This window comes from Salvelinus namaycush, chromosome 25 (genome assembly GCF_016432855.1).
Source record: "Salvelinus namaycush isolate Seneca chromosome 25, SaNama_1.0, whole genome shotgun sequence".
NCBI classification, from domain to species: Eukaryota; Metazoa; Chordata; class Actinopteri; order Salmoniformes; family Salmonidae; genus Salvelinus; species Salvelinus namaycush.
In genome coordinates this window covers 39637218-39649264 of record NC_052331.1, presented here as the reverse complement: position 1 = coordinate 39649264, position 12047 = coordinate 39637218, and the positions used below count along the sequence as shown (strand labels likewise).

The window sequence follows — 12047 nt, the reverse complement described above, 5'->3', positions numbered from 1 at the left end:
GGCAGGCATTAGCTAAGGACAACGAACACAATTGTATTTTATCAATGGCAAGTTGAATGCACAGAGATACCGTGGCGAGTTCCTGAGGCCCCTTGACGTGCCATTCATCCACCGCCATAACCGCCATACAACTGGCGACCGAAGTCCGTATCCATGCGCCCGGGCCGCCACAAGGACGTCCCGGACAAGGACGTCCCGGCCGGCCAAACCTTCCCCTAACGCTGGGCCAATTGTGCCCCAAGTCATGGGTCTCCCGGTCACGGCCGGCTGCGACAGAGCATGGGATCAACCCGGGTCTGTAGGGACACCTCTAGCACTATGATGTTGTGCCTTAGACCGCTGCGCCACTCGGGAGGCCCACATTTTGCATAGTTACAGAATAGACTTGATTCCTGCTCTTTCACTGCTGATTGCCATCTGATTAAACTGTGAGCTCATCACGTGGTTTGCATTGTGATGTTCCTCAGAATTTAGATTTGTGGTTTTATTCAGGAAATACAGTATAAATCTGTTAGCAGTTGTTACTCTTCAATAACACAGACCCCAAAGAAAATCAGGGGGAGGAAAAAAGGTTTATTCTTATTCAAAGAGGGCGAATCATGCAGAGAGGTAGATGGTAGATGTTCACGCTCCCCTGTCCCCAGTGATTCTCTCCAGTGAACAAAGGGACAGGCTGTAGTTTATAACTCAGCCCTAGCCTGTGGTTGACCAATTAGAATTCCTTGCAATAAAACTGGGACAATAGCCAAATAACAAATATCCTATTTCAGGCTCACTGTATAGACAAATTCCTCCCATGGCTCTGACCCATTAATCAATAATTCCCCATTACAGAAAAAACACTTTCCGTTGATCGTTAGTACTCTATTGACTTCTCGTCCTCTTAACCTTTAGTACTGTATTGTCCTCTTTCTCTGCGTTGTGTATTTATCTTCCAAATATTCTTATAAATCCAATCAGTGGACACATGCATGAATAGTTCCCCTTATTAATGATGTGATGGTGGCTAAAGCAATGAATGTGAGATTATTTCATAAGCATTTAACAGTGCCTTCAGAAAGTAGTCATACTCCTAGACTTACTCCACATTCTGTTGTGATATATTTAAGCTTGCCATAATAAAAGGGTTGAATACTTAATGACTCAAGACATTTAAGCTTTTCATTTTTTATACATAAGAATAAAACATATTTTTAAACATAATTCCACGTTGGCTTTATGGGGTGTTGTGTGTAAGCCAGTGATAAAACATTTCAAGTTAATCCTTTTTAAATTCAGGCTGTAACACAACAAAATGTGAAAAAAAGTCAAGGGGTGTGAATACTTCACCAGCAATTCTGTATTTTCTACCATTTGTTATTGTAAGGAGCTATGGCATTTTAAGAGAACCGTGGTGAGGCATAAAATACTCATGTTCACATTTCTACCGTCTTTGATCGTCACAATTGCATTAGCAACATTACGATGACGTGGGTAGAGACGTAGAACATCAAACAGGAGATGGGGCATTCATTTACCAGTGGGGCCTTGATAGGCAGGTGTTAAGAACAACATGGGGGAGGCAGGTAGCCTAGCAATTAATAGCGTTGGCCCAGTAAACGAAAGGTCACTGGTTCGAATCTCTGAGCCGACTGGAATAGAAATCTGTTGATGTGCCCTTCAGCTAGGCGCTTAATCCTAACTGCTCCTGTAAATTGCTCTGGATGAGAACGTCTGCTAAATGACCTAAATGTAACTTCTGTCATTGGTCTGGTTTCTTATCAATCAATAAGTGTCTGTCAACTAGAAAACCAACACATAGGAAACCCTGTCATATACAGTTGAAGTTGGAAGTTTACATACACTTAGGTTGGAGTCAATAAAACTTGTTTTTCAACCACTCCACACATTTCTTGTTAACAAACTATAGTTTTGCATTACACAAGTCATTTTTCCAAACAATTGTTTACAAAACAGATTATTTCACTTATAATTCACTGTATCACAATTCCAGTGGGTCAGAAGTTAACATACACTAAGTTGACTGTGCCTTTAAACAGCTTGTAAGATTCCAGAAAATGATGTCATGGCTTTAGAAGCTTCTGATAGGCTAATTGACATAATTTGAGTCGATTGGAGGTGTACCTGTGGATGTATTTCAAGGCCTACCTTCAAACTCAGTGCCTCTTTGCTTGACATCATGGGAAAATCAAAAGAAATCAGCCAAGACCTCAGAAAAAAAATTGTAGACCTCCACAAGTATGGTTCATCCTTGGGAGCAATTTCCAAACACCTGAAGGTACCACGTTCATCTGTACAAACAATGGTACGCAAGTATAAACACCAAGGCCGTCATACCGCTCAGGAAGGAGACGCGTTCTGTCTCCTAGAGATGACCGTACTTTGGTGCGAATAGTGCAAATCAATCCCAGAACAACAGAAAAGGACCTTGTGAAGATGCTGGAGGAAACGGGTACAAAAGTATCTATATCCACAGCAAAACGAGTCCTATATCGACATAACCTGAAAGGCCGCTCAGCAAGGAAGAAGCCACTGCTCCAAAATGGAGCCATAATGGCCATAATTATGTTTGGAGGAAAAAGGGGGAGGCGTGCAAGCCAAAGAACACCATCCCAACCGTGAAGCACAGGGGTGGCAGCATCATGTTGTGGGGGTGCTTTGCTGCAGGAGGGACTGGTGCCCTTCACAGAATAGATGGCATCATGAGGATGGAAAATTATGTGGATATATTGAAACAACATCTCAAGACGTCAGTCAGGAAGTTAAAGTTTTGTCACAAATGGGTCTTCCAAATGGACAATGACCCCAAGCATAATTCCAAAGTTGTGGCAAAATGGCTTAAGGACCACAAATTCAAGGTATTGGAGTGGCCATCACAAAGCCCTGACCTCCATCCTATAGAAAACTTGAGGGCAGAACTGAAAAAGCGTGTACAAGCAAGGAGGCCTACAAACCTGACTCAGTTACACCAGCTCTGTCAGGAGGAACGGGCCAAAATTAACCCAACTTATTGTGGGAAGCTTGTGGAAGGCTACCCGAAACATTTGACCCAAGTTAAACAATTTAAAGGCAATGCTACCAAATACTAATTGAGTGTATGTAAACTTCTGACCCACTGGGAATGTGATGAAAGAAATAAAAGCTGAAATAAATAATTCTCTCTACCATTATTTTGACATGTCACACTCTTAAAATAAAGTGGTGATCCTATCTGACCTAAGACAGGGACTTTTTACTAGGATTAAATGTCAGGAATTGTGAGAAACTGAGTTTAGATGTATTTGGCTAAGGTGTATGTAAACTTCCGACTTCAACTGTATATCAGTATTTGATATCACGTCCCTGAACAAGGCAGTTGTCTCCACACATCTCCATAAGACAGTTATTTCTTAGCACACATCTATTGCTACTGTGTGCCTGACTAGTCTGACCGTTTAAGTGGCCAAGAGCATCATGATGTCTCATTAAAATGTAGTCTTAGCATGATAGATCCTCCAGAACGAACATAGCTTAGTTCTAATTGGTCCACGAGCAAGTGATGCAATGTACATGGTCACCCATTGGCTCTAGACCTGGAGGTAGAATACCTAGGTCACTGCTAGAAGCCACTGCACACAGTACAGTAGTTTACACCGATCTCCAGTTTCTATTTCAGCCTCAGTGTTGGCATAGAGACAGGCACAGCTAAACGTCTGAGCAGGGTTTTATTAGAATGAAGATGTTGTCAGTTTGGGAATTGCGTCTGCCAATTAACTATATCCAATGAGAAAGATAACTGAATGTTGATATTGTACATTACAACTTTTAGATTCTGTCTCTTTTCTCCGTAGAGTCGGTTTCCAAATAAATATTCTCATGATGCTTTTCAGCCAGGCTAGGCGTAAGGGGAAGGGAGGGATGTAATTCCCCTTAGCCCAGTTGTATGGCCATGGTCATCAAACCAGAAATAGGATATACTACTGACAAACCGTAACCGACTGGTTGGCTGAATGGGATCCAGCAAATGTCTCAAGGGTGACTGGCCTGCCACACTCTCCCGAAGTGTTGGGGATACTTGCTCAAACCTGCCAACGTCCCTATTTTTTCAGCAAAGCAAAACTCCGTTGCTAATCTTGTTTACAAACCACTACGATGCAAAATGGCTATCTGACAAAGAAAGCATAGCTGACTTCATTTTTACTATAACACATTTTTTCACAGACACTGCCCCCGTATGATGTGACACAGTCATAAAGCCATCTAGGTCATAAGCTGTTTCTGTGCACAACTTTGTTATTCAATTGTATATTAAATATAGTATTGCATTAATGTTTCTTAAATGCTAGAATCCAATAGATATAAAACCAACATTTTAAAACCCACATTTGAGAAGTTTAAAATATTCAGTGCATCTTTTTGAAAATGCAATAATGTAAGAAACAACTTATTACCCCTCCCCTCTCAGACCAGCCAGTGGGCAACGGAGGCCTATAGAGCAGTCAGGAAAAAGATGATACAGCCTACCCTTGTCTCAATATCTCCCTTCAAGACCTGCATAACCTCAGTATCTACCAAGTTCAACAGAGCGAAGTCTCCTCCTAGCCTCCAACACTCCCATGTCGGGATGCAAAATAAACCCGGAGAAGATGGAATCGTTGGTGTTGTCTGCATACACCCCCCCTCCAAACTCCTCCGTAGATCTGCAGCCACACCTCGTCCCCAGACTCCAGCCTCAGTATGCTAGCCCCAGAGGCATGGTCTACATTGCCTTTGTAGTACTGGTTATAGGTGAACATGATGGACTTATTGTTCTTGAACAGGCTCACCTGAGGATCTTTGGTGTCGACGGTGAGGTGGTAGGTGAAGAAGTAGACCCAGAGGAGGGAGCAGGGGAACTTCCCGCTCACGTCATCGTAGTGGCACTGCTCGTTGTGGAAGAATTTGTTGAAGTGGATGGGCACGTTGGTGGCGGGGACGGGATCTGTCAGGCCCACGCTGAAAGAAGAGTGATACAACAGGATGCTCTCGCCCTACGCCCCCTTCAGACCGGGAAACCACAAGGACCGGAGGGCCGTTGTCGCCAGGCTCTCCATTCTCACCTGGTTCACCTGTACACACAAAGACCGGAGTCAGGGAGGATTTAGATGTCTGTATTGATGTTAAGTGACTGTGCCTCATGGATAAAAATGACAAGTAAGTCATTGTGGGTTACTGTGATTAGATTTACTGTGAACTTTAGAAGATGTACCTGGCAGCAGCACAGTTTTACCTGTATCTCCTTTCTCTCCTCGTGGGCCATCATGCCCATCTCTCCCGTCTCTCCCTTGTTTCTCACTGTGCCCTGAAGTGCCTGGCACTCCTCCCATCCACATGGCACAAGGCTGCCGGTTGTCAGGTGGTCCAACTTCTGCCCCAGGACTCTCGGGCTCTGCCACCTCCTCCGCTGCCGCTTCGTCATCTTCTGCAGCCGCCTCCTCGGCTGGTTCCTCCTCTCCATCTTCCTCCTGAGCCAGGCTCAAGTCCCCAGCCAGCAGCAGGCCCAGAAGCAGGCTCCCCAGCAGCTTCATGGCTCTTTCTATATAACCGCTCAACATAAAATCTTTGACACCAATGGAACATTAAACAAACACACACTGTGATCTCTCACATTGGGACAAGGCAGCACCCCCCCTCATCCCAAAGACAAGGATTCGTAAATACACTGAACAGAAATATAAACGCAAAATGTGTTGGTGAAATGTTTCATGAGCTGAAATAACAGATCTGACCTGAGGGTTGCGGTCTCTTACCTTGTCTATGTTTGTCCCCCTCGGAGAGACGAGTGTTCAGTGGCGTCCCCTCAGACAACGAACCTCACTCAGCACGGCAGTGTGTCACGGTCCAGTTGTCTTGTGGCTAGTGTCCTTGGATGACATGTGTAACTGATTGCCTGTCATACTATATTTATCTCTGTCCCACATTATTTATGAACCCGCTGATCCAAAACGGCAGTATGACTTACAGAGCCCCTCCCCCCTTAACCCCTGGCAGTCCACTCTCCGACTTGGTCACACTGTCAATGGTAGGGGGATTTAAGGTGACCGATTTCTCCCCTTAAACAGCATGTTGTGTTTTTAGTTTTTTTTTTACCTGGTGAAACTTTTAATGAACGAGTGCCGATGTTTGTTTCTTGATGCATTTTCATTGTCTTTTCAAATGTGTGCAGCGCAAAACGCCATGATGTGAATAATCTTGTTCCAAGACAAACGACACACAAAGCTCTCTTTGTTTGTTTGCCTTTATCATGTAGACTTGGTGTTGGAAGACCAATTTGACACATTTGTGGTGGCAAAATGTCCTCTGAAAAAGATTTTGCAGTAGCAGTGTTCATTATTTAGTTTTCTAAATTATTGCTGTCAACTATCTAGAATTTTAATCCCAATTAAATTGAAAACCTTACATTTCACTTTTATTTGTTCTCGGTGAAATCAATCCATTAGTTACTAAAAACGGTGTGTGAGGCTTTATAAAAATGTGGATTAAAATCTCCAAATTACAACAAAGTGCTACCAGAATCTTCATCATGACATGATCTCAGAACCGATTAGTCAGTCATCTAATTCTGGAATTTTCCTTTGTCCCTTAGGACCACCGTATCAGATAGACCTATGAAGCACTGCCATAAACCTTATCTGCCAATATTATCAGAGATAACTCTCCTATTTGATATTCAGCAAACCCAACTACCTCATACCCCATTCAAATCACAGCCTCCTCTCTGTGGGTAAGGAGCCGCTCCAAATTAAAATAAATGCACCCTCATTGTCTGAATCGTTCATTTATTGTTCATTTTTTTCTATTCGTTTCTCAAACCAATCTTAGTCTCGCGGCTTTGGGAGTAGCAAAGTCGGTCTATGAACACGTTGATTGCTCATTTTCTGACTGTTGATTAAGTAGGAAAACTTTTAGTTTCCTCTCAAAATCTGTTTCTCACAGAAAATAATAGGTCAGCACAAGAATTGGCCAAAAACAAGTTTCTCTCATACAACTTTATCTCAATCATAAATCGTATTTTTTGTAAAACCAATTGTCAAATCCCTGTGTACAGAGATGGGATTGATGCCTACTTGATTTTAATAGCCCCCAAAGTAGGCAATGTTATTTCAATTTAGCTAATTATGCAATTTACATACTGATGTAGATCATACAGTGGGTATCAAGTATTCACCCACCTTGGATTATTCACATTTTATTCTTACAAAGTGGGATTAAAATGGATTTAATTGTAATTATTTTGTCAATGATCTACACAAAATACTCTGTCAAAGTGAAAGATAGGCCGTCGTTGTAAATGAGAACTGACTTGACTTAACTGACTTGACTTAACTGACTTGACTTAACTGACTTGACTTAACTGACTTGACTTAACTGACTTGACTTAACTGACTTGCCTAGTTAAATAAAGGTTAAATAAATATTGGCAACTACTTTAATGATTTTTCATTGGCAAGATTAGTAAATTTAGGCATGACATGTCAGCATCAAACGCTGACACTACACATCCAAGTATAACTTTCCAAATTATGAAAGACAAGCGTTGTAATTTTGTATTATGTAAAGTGAGTGTGGAAGAGGTGAAAAAAGTATTGTTATCTGTCAACAATGACAAGCCACCAGGGTCTGACAACTTGAATGGAAAATTACTGAGGATAATAGCGGATGATATTGCCACTCCTATTTGCCATATCTTCAATCTAAGCCTACTAGAAAGTGTGTGCCTTCAGGTCTGGAGGGAAGCAAAAGTAATTCCGCTATCCAAGAATAGTAAAGGCCCCTTAACTGGCTCAAATAGCCGACCAATCAGCCTGTGTAAACTGTTGGAAAAAATTGTGTTTGACCAGATACAATGCTATTTTACAGTACAAAAATTGACAACAGACTTTCGACACGCTTATAAGGAAGGATATTCAACAAGCACAGCACTTATACAAATGATTGGTGATTGGCTGAGAGAAATTTATGATAAAAAGATTGTGGGGGCTGTTTTTTAAAAAACTTTTGACATTATCGATCATAGTCTACTGCTGGAAAAAATATATGTGTTATGGTTTTACACCCCCTGCTATAATGTGGATAAAGAGTTACTTGTCTAACAGAACACAGAGGGTGTTCTTTAATGGAAGCCTCTCCAAGGCAGCTGTTTGGCCCCTTACTTTTTTACGGTCTTTACTAACGACATGCCACTAGCTTTAAGTAAAGTGTCTATGCATGTGGATGACTCAACACTATACATGTCAGCTACTACAGCGACTGAAATGATTGCAACACTTAATAACAAAGAGCTGCAGTTAGTTTCAGAATGAGTGGCAAGAAATATGTTAGTCCTAAATATTTCAAAAACAAAAAGCATTGTATTTGGGACAAATCATTCACTAAACCCTGAACCTCAGCTAAATATTGTAATAAATAATGTGGAAATTGAGCAAGTTGAGGAGACTAAGCTGCTTGGAGTAACCCTGGATTGTAAACTGTCATGTTGATACAACAGTAGCTAAGATGAGAAGTTTGCCTATAATAAAGCATTGCTCTGCCTTCTTAACAACACCATCAACATTGTCACACCTGGACTACTGTTCAGTCGTGTGGTCAGGTGCCACAAAGAGGGACTTAGGAAAATTACAATTAAAATTAAATAAAATTGTATTTGTTATGCGCCGAATACAACAGGTGTAGACCTTACAGTGAAATGCTTACTTCCAAGCCCTTGACCAACAATGCAGTTTTAAGAAAATACCTTAAAAAAGTAAGAGATAAAAGTAACAAATAATAAAAGAGCAGCAGTAAAATAACAATATATATGTATACCGGTACAGAGTGAATGTGCGGGGGCACCGGTGTCGAGGTAATTGAGGTAATATGTACATGTAGGTAGAGTTATTAAAGTGACTATGCATAGATAATAACAGAGGGTAGCAGTAGTGTAGAAGGTGGGGAGGGGAGCAATGCAAATAGTCTGGGTAGCCATTTGATTAGATTATCAGGAGTCTTATGGCTTGGGGGGTAGAAGCTGTATAGAAGCCTCTTGGACCTAGACTTGGCGCTCCGGTACCGCTTGCCGTGCAGTAGCAGAGAGAACAGTCTATGACTAGGGTGGCTGGAGTCTTTGACAATTTTTAGGGCCTTCCTCTGACACCGCCTGTTATAGAGGTCCTGGATGGCAGGAAGCTTGGCCCCGGTGATGTACTGGGCGGTACGCACCACCCTCTGTAGTGCCTTGCGGTCGGAGGCCGAGCAGTTTTACCAGGTAAAACCTTTTGAGGATCTGAGGACCCATGCCAAATCTTTTCAGTCTCCTGAGGGGGAATAGGTTTTGTTTTGCCCTCTTCACGACTGTCTTGGTGTGCTTGAACCATGTTCGTTTGTTGGTGATGTGGACACCAAGGAACTTGAAGCTCTCAACCTGCTCCACTTTCAAAGCATGTCATGGCTACAGACGTACTCCCTGTTCACCCACGACTGCGTGGCCATGCACGCCTCCAACTCAATCATCAAGTTTGCGGACGACACTACAGTGGTAGGCTTGATTACCAACAATGACGAGACGGCCTACAGGGAGGAGGTGAGGGCCCTCGGAGTGTGGTGTCTGGAAAATAACCTCACACTCAACGTCAACAAAACAAAGGAGATGATCGTAGACTTCAGGAAACAGCAGAGGGAGCACCCCCCTATCCACATCGACGGGACAGTAGTGGAGAGGGTAGTAAGCCTTAAGTTCCTCGTTGTACACATCACGGACAAACTGAATTGGTCCACCCACACAGACAGCGTTGTGAAGAAGGCGCAGCAGCGCCTCTTCAACCTCAGGAGGCTGAAGAAATTTGGCTTGTCACCAAAAGCACTCACAAACTTCTACAGATGCACAATCGAGAGCATCCTGTCGGGCTGTATCACCGCCTGGTACGGCAACTGCTCCGCCCACAACAGTAAGGCTCTCCAGAGGGTAGTAAGGTCTGCACAACGCATCACTGGGGGCAAACTACCTGCCCTCCAGGACACCTACACCACCCGATGTCACAGGAAGGCCATAAAGATCATCAAGGACAACAACCACCCGAGCCACTGCCTGTTCACCCCGCTATCATCCAGAAGGCGAGGTCAGTACAGGTGCATCAAAGCAGGGACCGAGAGACTGAAAAACAGCTTCTATCTCAAGGCCATCAGACTGTTAAACAGCCACCACTAACATCGAGTGGCTGCTGCCAACATACTGACTCAACTCCAGCTCACTTTAATAATGGAAATTGATCAAAAATGTATCACTAGCCACTTTAAACAATGCCACTTAATATAATGTATATGTATATATTGTACTCTATATCATCTACTGCATCTTGCCATCTTTATGTAATACATGTATCACTAGCCACTTTAAACTATGCACTTTTATGTTTATATACCCTACACTACTCATCTCATATGTATATACTGTACTCGATACCATCTACTGCATCTTGCCTATGCCGTTCTGTGCCATCACTCATTCATATATCTTTATGTACATATTCTTTATCCCTTTACACTTGTGTGTATAAGGTAGTAGTTGTGGAATTGTTAGGTTAGATTACTCGTTGGTTATTACTGCATTGTCGGAACTAGAAGCACAAGCATTTCGCTACACTCGCATTAACATTTGCTAACCATGTGTATGTGACAAATAACATTTTATTTTATTTGATTTAGGTAGATAGTGTGGTCTACAGCTTATCATGAGACTTCCTTAGATATCGTGCACCAGCAATTTTTTACAAATATGCATAGGCCGCCGCCCCGTGTCTTACCAGTGGCTGCTGTTCTATCCTGCCTATAGAGTGTATATCCCACCAGCTGTATGTTATTAATGTCGTCGTTCAGCCACGACTTGGTGAAGCATAAGATATTACAGTTTTTAATGTCCCGTTGGTAGGATATACGTGCTTTCAGTTCGTCCCATTTATTTTCCAGCGATTGAACGTTAGCAAAGGCAGATTAGCCACTCGTCGCCTGATCCTCACAAGGCACCCCAATCTCTTTCCACAAAATCTCAGTTTCTTTCTCCTGCAAATGATGGGGATGAGGGCCTGTACAGGTGTTTGGAGTATATCCTACCCATCCGACTCCTTAAAGAAAAATTATTCATCCAATTCAAGGTGAGTAATCGCTGTTCTGATTTCCAGAATCTCTTTTCAGGTCATAAGAGACGGTAGCAGCAACATTATGTACAAAATACAAACAATGCGAAAAAACAAACAAAATAGCACAGTTGGTTAGGAGCCAATATAACTGCAGCCATCATAATACATCTTCCACAGCATAATTATTAACTTGACCTTAATGAGCAATTCAATGACTGATTTATTATTGGTACCCATCGACCAATCACGACCCTTCTTTATGAGGATTTCGAAGAGCTCCCTGGTCTTTGTAGTTTAATCTATGTTTGAAATGCAATACTTTACTGAGGGACCTTGCAGATGTTGTATGTATGAGGGACAGAGGAAAGGGAAGTCATTAAACAAGATGTGTCAACCCCTGTTATTTGGACTCTGGACTAAAACCTAATTATGATAAGTGTACAATATTACGTATTGGATCTTTAAAAAATACAACTTTTACATTACCTTGCAGTTTACCTATAAAATTGGCTGACGGTGAAGTAGACATACTTGGTATTCATATCACAAAGATAGAAATGAGCTCTCCACAATAAATTTCAATAGAAAACTTGTAAAAATAGACAAGATCCTGCAACCATGGAGAGGTAAATACCTGTCTATTTATGGAAAAATTGCCCTGATTAACTCCTTAGTCATATCTCAGTTTACTCACTTACTTATGGTGCTGCCTACTCCTTTGTTTTTCAAATTAACGAGTAAAAAATATTTAGCTTTATCTGGGACACTAAACCAGACAAAATTAAGCGTGCCTATCTACATAATGAATATGAATTAGGTGGGTTGATATTATTAAATCTAAAAGCTTCACTTATTTCAAAAGTTTTACTTGAACCCTAAATGGTTCTCAAGTAGATTACTAAGAAAAGCTATGATGGG

At 42.0% G+C, this 12047-nt stretch overlaps 1 pseudogene; it reads right to left on the bottom strand.

Moving 5' to 3' along the window:
- Positions 1–4540: 4540 nt before the first annotated feature.
- Positions 4541–5546, bottom strand: LOC120019818 (annotated as a pseudogene).
- Positions 5547–12047: the final 6501 nt, after the last annotated feature.